The sequence below is a fragment of the Rousettus aegyptiacus genome, unplaced genomic scaffold, assembly GCF_014176215.1.
Source record: "Rousettus aegyptiacus isolate mRouAeg1 unplaced genomic scaffold, mRouAeg1.p scaffold_m13_p_11, whole genome shotgun sequence".
NCBI classification, from domain to species: domain Eukaryota; kingdom Metazoa; phylum Chordata; class Mammalia; order Chiroptera; family Pteropodidae; genus Rousettus; species Rousettus aegyptiacus.
Window position 1 is genome coordinate 74287278 of NW_023416286.1, and position 12172 is coordinate 74299449.

Sequence of the window (12172 nt, forward strand, 5' to 3'; positions counted from 1 at the left end):
TCCTAGTACCGGGGAAGAGAAAATGTCTGTTTTACATGCCTACGCCTGAGTCAGCCTCATAAGATTTTCCAGTACCTAGTAGAATGTTTCTTGCATAACTGAGGGCACTAGGAACCTAACATAAGTGGAAGATCAAAAGAGGCCTCAAATGGGGCAACTTAGAGATGGAGACCAAGCTGGAAAGACAATAATGGATGACTCTTAGGACAGATACACGACAGGGTTATGCGGTAGCTGGCTCACACCCGCATGAGGAAGCCAGTTGTGTGTATTCCTACCAGCTTTGTACTTTCAGTGATGGGAAAGGTAATATGAAATTAGCCTTTATAGGAGTATTTACACTATGGAAATTAGCAAATACTACTAATCAGGGCTTTTTTTTCCCAAAGGGTTGGTTTACCAGCACACCACTAGTAGCACCCCTAAAACCAATGCCTCAACACTATGTAAAAACTTAAGAAATTAATTTTCTACCATACAGTGAAATGGCGGCTCAACATAAAAATTACATTTTTATCATAAAATTACAGTATCACATTTCATGAACGCCTGAGGTTGTGGACTGAGATTCATACTATATTTAGCAACCTAGTTATTATAAAAATTAATTTTTAGAGATGTTGCAAAAAATGATAACAAAATATCTTTAGCAAGTCATAAAACTTATGTTAGCTATTACTTTCTTAAAGAAAGGAATTACCCAGTATTTGGCATAGCACCAGAAAATGCCTAATATTTTTAAATGATAACATATTATAACAACAGCGATTATTGCCTACTGTAAGCCTTTGAAAATTGCTTAATTAAAAACTTTCATTTCCTCACCTTCATTTGAAATATTCCTTTTCTTTCTTTTCAATGCTTTCATCATTGTTATTTGTCTCTATTTCCTCATGTGTGCATGTAAACATTCTTGGGTTCAACCTATAAGAAAACTGGGCCATAGAGGGAAATCTAATTATTATGTAGGCCATTTTGCTGTTGTGATATTTTAATGCATCTAATGTTTCTAGGTGTCATTAGAGAATTTCCATTTCAGTGGACATATAATGCCATCTCTATCAAATCTTAACAGTTCATGATACTGCATGTTGGATATATGAACCCTGAATAATACATTCCACCTTAGCATTTTTCAACTCCTTAGTAATCAATTTCACTTTTTGATAGGTCTGGATCTGGGTTTTATATTTCATATGAGTTTTCATATTACTTTATTATAATAATAGGCAGGTCGATATAATACTTAAAACTTCTATTAACATTCTGAGATATATAAGAGTAGTTTAAAATATTCTTATAATCCTTAGACTAAAGAGGTATTTATACTGTTTCTTTTCAACAGAGAGGTATTATAAGAATTTATAATCATTGTAAATTTTGTACAGAAAAATGACTATTTTTATAAAGATTTTAATGAGTATTTTCTATGATAAAAGTAATGTTTCCATGGCATTTTCTTCTAAAATGTTTGTGAAGGAAAAGCAGAAAAACAAAGAAATCTTTCAAGAGTTTTTCAAAGCAACAAAAGGAATTTAATTATAGGAAAATAAATCGTTCATTTATTGAAAAACTGGCAAGAGGTGATGATTACTAAGAAGGCATTCTGTTAAACTCAGAAGGTCAGGTATGCACTGAAGTTCACACTCAACCCGAAACTTTTTACCCTGAAACATTTACCCTTCTCTTGCTTCAGGCAACTCAGCTGCACAAAGGGCAAGGTGTCATGAATACACAAAGATTGTTTTTTTAATGGGTATAAAATAAAACATTTCAAGGAATATCTTTTCAGATCCCTACATGTGAAGGTAAAGCTAGGAAAATGAGTGGTTGAAGAAAAAATTCTGGGACATCTTTTTAAAAGAAAAACCATTATATCATTTATAAACTTACATGATAAACATTTCTGTGTCTACAAAAAAAGTATGTAAGTTTACTTTCTACCACAAGAACCATAAATAAATTGAATAGGTTATGTCCAATAAAATTTATTCAGTAGATTGATGTAAAAAATCAGAAGCGTGTCAATGTTAACATGATAAAAGCTATTCGACGTATTTTCCTCCCTAAAATTCTACTCAATTTTTTTTTATCACTGTGAAAGATATATAGTAAGCAGGTACAGTTGTGAATCACTTCCTTTGTGCTACCTTATACTCTTAACTTTAAAGAGAACCTGTCACAATGCATGACATTCAATTGTTTTATTTTTACAAGTTTGTCTTTTCTACCAAAACTGAATGCCATGAGTATAATGCTATTGATTTTATTCAATGTTGCATGACTAGTACCCGAAATAGTTCTCGCATATAGAAGGTATTCAATAAATAATTGTGTGCAATTGATTTAACTTGAACATTTAGTTTGTACTCTTCCTTCTAAATGTTCACTTCCTACTGCTATGCGATGATTCTTAAATGCCCTTTGACCCTTCTTGCACATAATTAAAGAAAGCTTAATCTTCTCTTTTTATTCCTATGAAAAAATTATTGCATAATACCCTTGTCCATGAGTTTCCAGTTCAGATACTCTCACCATAAGTAGTTGCATAAATTAAAGAAATTGTTGCCCTACCCCACCTCCCTGCCTGCACTGCTCGGTATTACTGGAATATCTGAAATATACAATAGCTATTTTAACAGAAAGAAAACACGGTTTGTATCATTGGTAATTTCATGTGAAAGCCAAGATCTCCTGTGCTCCTCAACTTTCAATCTCTGCAAATTCTTCACTTGACCCATGTGATTGAAAGGTGGGCAAGTGAGAAGAATGGGGACATTTTTCCCAGAGCTCAAATTATGGGCCTTTGCATGGACTTTTTCAGAGATAAAAAGGTTCTTCATTTCTGTGACACATTTCTACTTGCTTCCTGGTTTATTTTTAAAACTTCCCATCATATCTTAGATTCCTACTAGTAGAGAAAAGAAAAAAAAATACAGTTTTCTTGCTCCATTTGATATTACTTTTATTCTTCTCTCCTAATAGCCGCTCTGTTGCTTTTCCTTTTCCTATGAGCTTTTCTACCACATTCTCTGTCTCTGACTGGGGCCTCTGCCAATTGCCTTGGGAATTCTCCTGGGCAGTCCTGGGTCAGATATTCTCACTCTTCTCTGCCCTCAACTGCCTTGTGTACATGGAGTCAACCTTCTCACTCCTACCTTCTCCCTTCTCTGTCCCTGACAAAATGAAGGCAGAAGCCCAGTGTACGTGTGAAGCGTTCAGAGATCTATCAAGGGCTATCTTCTACCACCTTCTCTGGACAGAGCCAGGTGCTTTCTTCAACAACTTGTATGGAACCTGTGAAATCCTTCCTCCTCCCTGGCCAGCTCCATCTTGGCCATTTGATACTGGCGGTCAGATTCATGGTTATGGTGTCACTCCTGCTAAATAAGTTTCCTCAGACACTTTTCGATAATATATCCAGTAAACAAAGTACAATGGAAGCAAAACCAGCCTTTTTGATCAATATTGCAAATTCTGAAATTACATATTTGCGCGATAGCATGTCTAAATTCCTTCCTTTTCTTCCTTTCTCTTTTCTTTCTTTCTTTCTTTCTTTCTTTCTTTCTTTCTTTCTTTCTTTCTTTCTTTCTTTTTTTCATAATCCATCTTTTTTTCTCTTCCTTCTGTAAAACTTACCCTGATTCATTAGAAGCGGTATGATAAATCCCCAGGTCAGATAAGGAGACAGCATTCAGAAGAAGGTAGCAGTTTACCAGTGGATGAGAGGGAAAGTGAATAAGGAAGGAAGAAGAAGAGAAGGCAGATAGGAGAGGCCCATCTAGCCCCAACATTCTGTCTGAAGAGGAGTGCACTGTCTGCCCTCATTCTAAAATGACAGGAAGTAATGGCCAGGCTCCCTGTTAGCTTCTCCTACTTGGACCCGTAGCTGTGGTCTGACAAGCAGCGATGTGACTGACCATGCTTCAGAAGCTGCCCAGACGGCCGCAGTCAGCAGTCTGGGACCAGCTGCCAGGGCCAGGAGCAGCTGCCTCCATTACTGCCACCGACAAAGGAACAGCCCGCCTGAGAGACAGGCTCGCTTCTGTAGGGGCTGAGAGTGCCACAGGGATGGGGGCTGGCACGGACCTGAACCCAGCTATGGCAGGTTTCCAGGCTCCATTTGTGGGAAAGCAGCCTGAGTTTGGCCACTGTACCTGTTCCACATTTGTTTCTGATTTATTATTCCCCCTCCCCATTTCCCGCAAAGGCTCTGTGCAAACAACACGCCAGGCTCTGCAAACCCCCAGAGGATGGAATTTCCAAGGTAGGGATCTTAGGCTGCCCTCCTACAGTCCTTCTGTCTCATTTTTATCATCAAGAGAATAAAAAATCAGGAGAAGAGAAAAAAAAAGTGCAAACATATTGGCTGTTTGATTTATTTAACAGCCTAAATATTCTTTTTTTAAAAAAGTTTAAACTTATTTTTGTAATTACAAAAGTAATAACCTATGAAGGCAGAAAAAATATACTGAAAAAGGGTAAAGAAAAAAACCTCAAATGTGATTTCATGCCACGCTTTACATAAAATGTAAGAAGTATTTAGATATAACCAAACTCATAATATGGTTATAAATTTATTATTTAATATATGATATAGAGAATTTGCCATGATCATACATAATATATTATAATGTAATATGTAGCTTTCAGCATAAAAACATATACAGTACTGTATGTCAGATAACACTACTATACCTTGACTCTAAAATGCATAAATTGCAATTAATATTTTCTTAAATTAGAATAACTCTTATCAATATATATAATAAATCAATGATGTACCTTAGATAAGAGCAAACATGATCTCAGTGGGTCTATTAGCGTTTTTACAAAAATAGTGCGTCACTGGATGAACAGTTTTTGTAGCCTTAACCATTTATCAGTAACTGTTTCCTATGCCAATATATATTCTTCTACCTCACAAATTTTTATAGTTCTGCTGTAATTCATAATAATGATTTGCTGTGCTTTACTTAACATATTTCTGCTTAAGAGAATTTTAACTTCTATCAGACCACATCTCTTTAAGTCCTCTGAGAAAAGTGTGAGAGAGGCAATCTGCTTACCTTCGCAGTCCAGGGAATTTCAACTGGCCCCTCAGAGGACATTACCTGTGAAAGAACATATATGTGCATGGGCAGTGTCCATACGTGGGGAAGGATAGGCCATCAACCCACTTATACCCATTTTGTTAGGAAATTTGTGTGACTACACCCATTTTTCCAAGAAAAGATTCAGCTGTGAGCTAATCCCTTCTTCCCAGCAGTGGGTGTCCCTTCTCAGCAGAGACGTTAGAGGATGCTTTACTGCTTTACTAACAGAGGCACGTCCCCTGTGGCACTCAGGAACTCCTTTTCTTCTTACACTACAACAGACTTGGTTTGGCTGAGGGTCCCAGCAGACGCAAACACCTCAGACCATTACAGAGTAGCCTAAAAAAACCATGGAGGAAAAGAAGAGAGAGAGAGAGAGAAAAGTAAAAAGGAAGGGTTATCTAAATAAGTTCATGGAATCAGAGCAAAATGACTTTGATTAGGGTTGAGGTGTTCTGTTCTGTTTCACTGGGGGAGGAGAGTAACGTTTATAACACCAACTGTTAATGTTTAACTCACCAGTATCTAACATTATTGAATGTTTGTCATGTGAATGGCAATACCCAGGCCCTTTCCAAATTGTTACTATTGGGCAGGGCTTTGGGGTCCTGGGGGGAAAGAGTGGGAGTTTATGTCTACATTTTATATATTTATAACTGGCAGTGCTGCATGCCAGTTAACTGGTTTCTTCCATCTGTAGCATCAATTTCTGAGATTATTAGTTTTTCTTGAAAGGAGATACAGCAAAACGTACCTGGCTTTTGTTATTCTTGACAAGACAACTAAAACCTTAACAAAGCTGGTTAATAAGAAACATGTCTGATGATTAGCTTTTATACCTTATTTATTTACTTATTTACTTATTTATTTTAGCTTATTTGATGCTGGCAGAAAACTAAATAAAATGTACCACAGATGTTTGAAAGTAGTCAATTTCAAAGGCATGAGGTAGTATGATTTAGTAATTGATGACTAAAGCATGAGCAATCATAGTCTATTTCGAAGGTTAAAGTTACCAAAAAAAACCAAAAAAACAAAAAAAAAACCCTCAGCGTTAATGCTTTTCAACATGACATTATCGTGTAGCTTGAGACAAACAGAGAACTCGCATCGGCTTCAATAATATTACATGTCCACTGCCCAAAGACTTTTCTCCCAAGTTTTAGCTAAAAATTTTATTTACTTATGATTATATTAAGCCAGCATTAATCATAGTCTAATTCATTTGGATCATTGCTAATTATGACTATCAAATATTCTTGAAATTCCTGTATAATATTAGAATTGAGAAACCAATCATATAGTCAATAAGTAGCATTTATCAGTACTGAAAAATGTCTCCATAGTTAGTAAATAGATCATTTCAATTATTGCAAATTTATTAGGAATAATTCATGACTAATTAGATTATAAAATAATAATAATGAAAAGTATTGTCATTTATGCTTATTAGGGAATCCAAAACTGTCTTCCTTTCTTTCTATATTTTAGCTATTGACAATAATGTTAATATTGAGGAGTAACACATAGATAGACATGATTAATTAATATAATTACATGAGCTATGTTACTTTGCAATTGAATATTCATGCTGTAATGAGTACACAGTATTCTGACTGAAAACTCTTCTTTCATACCAAGAATATCATTATGTAATATTAAAATATGTATTATTCAATCATGAATATTATCTCACTAGGTCAATAAATTATCCTCAGATGTACACTGTAAGCTGGATCTTATTAGAGTTTTCTTTTGATTCTCTCTCTCTCTCTCTCTCTCTCTCTCTCTCTTTCTCTGTCTTTCTCCTTAATGCCACGAATGGCTCTTTTCAATTTCCTAAGAACAATGGGATTTGAATGCTGAAAAGGACTGAAATATTCTCTAGTCCAATTTACTAAATAAAGAAATGAAGAAACTGAGGCCAGAGAAATGAAATCATTTTGCTAAAGCCACATAACTAATCGATGATGATATATGGGCTACAATTCATGTTCTCCTAACTCTCAGTTCAGTTCTCTTTTTATATTTAATTTAGTTTAGATTTCTAAAAAATGTTTTTCATTCTGAAATGTGCTTATATTAAAATCATTATATCCATGATTATATACTTATTAAACATGGATGCAAAATAAAATGTATCTTTTCTTTAATTTCCAGCTCACTGGATTGTATATTCTAACATTTCTGATGTAGTCATGCAAATTTTCCTTAGATTAAACCCTAACTTGTTAGAGAATGAGGAAGGATCTGTGTATTCAGAATTAGGTCCACGTGACGTGGTACGTTTCCTTGGATACCAATGAGAGACAATTAAGAGCAAGGTCTGGGTCCCTGATGTCATGACAAGGGGGAAAGAGGAAAATTCTGACCTCACTGAGAAGCACTGAATTAATTTAGGAAATGTGGGATTGATTTTTTACCTAGAATCATTAAATCTGGCTATAGATTAAAGTAGGACTCAAGATACAAATTAAATTTTGTTACAGAAAAAAAAAGAAAGTTACATGTTTTACACTCTTGAACTCTGCAAATCGAGGTTTTCATTTTCATGTCTACTAGTATTGCTCTATATAATAATGACCCTCTGACATGTTTCTCCCTCTCACCAGACTATAAACTCCCACATATTAAAGATAGTAGTTTAGTCGTCTTTATATTCTCCAAAGCCTTGTACACTGGATATGATGAGGGATTGTTTCTGTATTAGACTGATTGCAAAAGTGGCCCCAATGACTCTCCACTTCATAGCCATTCTCCTTGCTTCTATAACCTTATAGCTCTTCTCATTAAGAGGCAGAGTCTGTTTTTCCAACTTTTGAACTTGGGCTGCCCTTTTCATCTGCTTTACCCAACAGAATGTGATGAAAGTAGCCGTATTCTAGTTCTGAACCTTAATCTAAAGAGGTTTTCTGCCCTAATGCTCACTCCCTTGGAACTTTATCACCACCGTATCAATAAGGCTGGATAATCTGATAAATGTTGAGAAGGCACATAGAGCAGAATCCAGTTGTCCGAGCTGATACTATCCTAAACTATCCTACGTTCAGTCAACATCCAAACATGGAAAAGAATCTAGGCATGATCAGCAGAGCTGTCTGTCCAATCTAGAGTTTCTGTAGATACATAAGAAGGCTCATCTGAGACTAGAGGAACCAGAACTCAAGGGCAAGAATAGATGCTTGTTGTTTTAAGCTGCTGAGTTTGAAGGGGTGTTATTACAAAACATTATTATGGTAATAATGAAATAAATATGTTAATTGCTCAAAAACAATTAAGGAAATAATGACTTAGAAAGCAGCGAAACGCTCACTATTCATAGGCTTAAGGATTTTTGGTTTTATGACTCCTTTCATTTTGCCACTAATGTCTCACTGAGCATCAGTGTATTCCAAAGAGCAATGATGCAGAAAGAGGTGTTATCCATACATTTGACTCTTTCTAGATGCCTGACCTTAGATAAGTCACTTAATCACGGTTTCAGTTTCCTCTTTTATAGAACAGAAATAATGATCCTATCTTGTCAACCACACAGTGTTATTGTATTGAATGAGAAAATATTTGGGACGGTGTATTGAAAGCTACTGCATCCACTCCACATATTGAATAGAGAAACCCAACTGCTAGTTTCTTTGGTGAAGGGTGAAAAGAGGCTGAAAGAATGAAAGAGAAATAGAAGAAACAGGAAGACTGATAATCTTGGGGATACTTAGGGTCAAATGGTCACTGTGAAACTACATACATGCCTCAGTCTCAAGTAGCATTATCAAGTTTAGTGATGGATTTTTTTTTGTTTTTGACAAATTGCCATCACAGTTTATTTCCTAGATGATATTTCCACAAATGGAAAATCATTCTCCATTGTCTGAATGGCACTAAAGAAAGTTATTATTTCACATCTGATCCCATAGAGCTGCATTTAGATTTACCAGCAAGAGGGTTAATAAAAACAGAACTAGAGTCAATAGCAATTGAAAAATGTCACTTCTCTATCTGGCTACAATGTGTCACTTTATAGGTTGCATCCTCGGAATGATAAAATATAATTTACTACATCAAAAAGTAAATCCAAAACCCATTTTTACATTCTCCATAACACGAGCCCTGCTTAAGGAGATTTTCCATTGGCTTTGAAATAGAAAAGAAATGGTGAAAGAGATTTTAAAAATAAACATGTTTGAAGATAGCCTTTTAATGTTTATGTGAAAAGAATTACTAATATAATTTTCCCTCAGTATCTGTTGATTTACAAAGTGACTTACTTATAAAAATATTTAAATTTATGTTCAATTCATTTGAAGAAACTACTGCGTTATTAATATATGACCTTAAGTTTCCTTAACTAGTATGCAGTTATATGCCTTTGCTCTCTGATTACTAAGAAGAAAAAAAAATTAATAGCAATTATTTCCTTACCATAACATTTTGATGTAAATAAAATAATCTGTTGAAAACTAAAAGGGTCATGATTTTCACTTTTAATCATTGTTTTAGGAGGAACACACGCATTTGATGTGGCATTTTTAATTTTAAAAATTACTGTGAGAAATTTGATAATCGCATTTATTTTTCATCTTAGATGGCCAAGTAACATTAATGAGGGGTCTGTAATATGTCACTTCTTTTGTTGGTAGAACAATAGCCAAAGCTGGAACTGATTCATTCAGTCATTCATGAACATACATCTACTCAAAATATTTATTTAATACTGAATGTTAGGCTGAGTCCTAAATATGCCTTTTTTAAAGCATATTAAGATATATATTCTGCTTCATTTTATAATATTTACATAAGATGGCTTTCCTGCTAGATTATAATGTCTCCCTCCTCTTCATCTTCTAACTTGTCCTACTTTATTCTTAGCATCGTCATCATCATATCTTATCTTTTATTGGTCTTTGTGTCTTTTCAGTGTCTGGCATATAGCAGGTAGCCAATAAAAGTTTGACTTAATTAATTAACTCCATTAATGTTATTTTAAAAATAACACTATTCACTTGTGGAGAGGTCAAATGCTGTGTTATTTGCTTTAAGTATAATGTTTAGTTAAGTTATTCCAACAAATCTATAAAATATATACTATCATTCCTAATTTACAGATAAGAAATTCTAAGTTTAGAGAGTTTAACTCTTTGGCCCAAAGTCACAGAAGTGTCAGGTGGGGAGCTTGGCTTAGGCCTCACCAAGGGGTACTGAGGGAAAATTATATAACTTCTGTTTATATTTAATAAACAGAATAATAGCAGTAGATGTATATCTATATCTATCTATGACCCATTAGTGGCTAGAAAGATACATTCAGAAAATCTGGCCCAGGATTTATGTGAATGATATAGGCCAGAATAAGAAGAAATTTAAAGAAATGGAATAGACTAGAATGAACCAGAGTAGAATAGAGACTATCAGTGAACCAGAATATCAATTAGATTTACATATTTTAAGTATTGTTTTGAGAAATTTTGTTTTGAGTATATCTACATATGTACTATTGTGATATAGTAAAATCTATTTCTTATTGCAGATCACAATCAAAAATGTTATTCTTAACTGTTACACTCTGTAAAGAGCTGCAAGCTCAGACATTGCAGACATTTTATTTGGCCAGCAAAAATATTTAAAATTGAATTCCGTTAGTTATGGCACACATTTTTTAGGTCCCATCAGATCTTAGTTTCATCTGGTTTAATTTACTCTCACATTTTACTGGTTCAGTCCCTGTTAAGCAACTGCTCTCTTATCTATTCATTTTAGTTGTGTCGATTGATTTTAACAAAACTATATGACAAATCATCTGGCTATTAATCCAATCAGATAAGTGAGAAGCAATTGAAGACAGGTTTATCCCAATTTAGTTTTTCCATCTTAGCACGTGATATTATAAAGCCAGTACATAACAATAAAATCTGTAGCCTAATATTAATAATAATTGCTACTATTTCTGATAACTTGCTAAATATCTGGTACTGTGTTATGCTTTTTATACAATTATTAATCCTGAAAATGATCCTATGATATGTAACTAACTAGTTATATTTACAGTTGAGGCAATTGAGACTTAAAGAGGTAAGTTAGCTTGTCCAATATTACATAGTTAATATTGGCAGAACCAGAAACCAAGACCAGTCAGATGCAAAGTCCAATGCAAAACCTTTACCTATTCTTGCATCAATATTAGATGCACAGCTGGAAACTTATTTCAAAAACTGCAGGATATATTTTAATTTTGAAAAAGAATGCCCTCTATTTCACTCTTTCTATGACTACTTTCCGAGTACGGATTCTTGTTACCTCTCACCAGGATTGTCAAAATACGTTCCCATTGGCCTCCAACTTCCCTTCTTCTAATCTAACCTAAATATTGATGACCTTCCTGCAACAATTCCAAAAAACTTACCACAGCTCCCCCTTACCTATACCACTGTGTTGGGCAGAATAAGGGCGAACAAAATTCCAAATCTGCAGCACCACCACTACTACTGCCATTGTCACCATCATCATCATATCATTATAGCTTCTCTTTTGTCGATCGTTATATCCTCTCAGTGTCTGGCACATAATAGGTAGCCAATAAAAGTTTGTTGAATTAATATTAATTTTAAAATAATTGGTGCATGACTAAACTCCTGCTGGAAACTTCTGCCTGCTCTTACTGCTGTCCCCGGTGGGTTCTTCTGCCTCTCTTATTGGACTAAAATCTCCTTGAAGACTGGGATGAGCTGGTATTCTCTTATGGGGGCTCTGCATTTTGTACTCAGTGCTTTAATTGAATTGAAATGAAATTTATATAATTATTACGTAAGAAACGTCGGGATAATTAATAGGCCACACACTTGGAGAACTGAGAATGCAAGAGATAGACGTGTTTTTTTTTTTTCTTTTTTGCACTGCAGATGGTGTTTCCTAAAACTAAATAAAGTGACACACTAGCTAAATGAAAGTTTAGGGTTTTTTTTTTTTTATCTCTAGTTAAAATAAAAGCACTATATTTTCTTTTTGCCTCAGCTATAATTCCCTCCTGAAACTCACAAAAGCCCTAATTCTTAAAAGAAATTGCTAAATGATGTAGTTTACTCAAC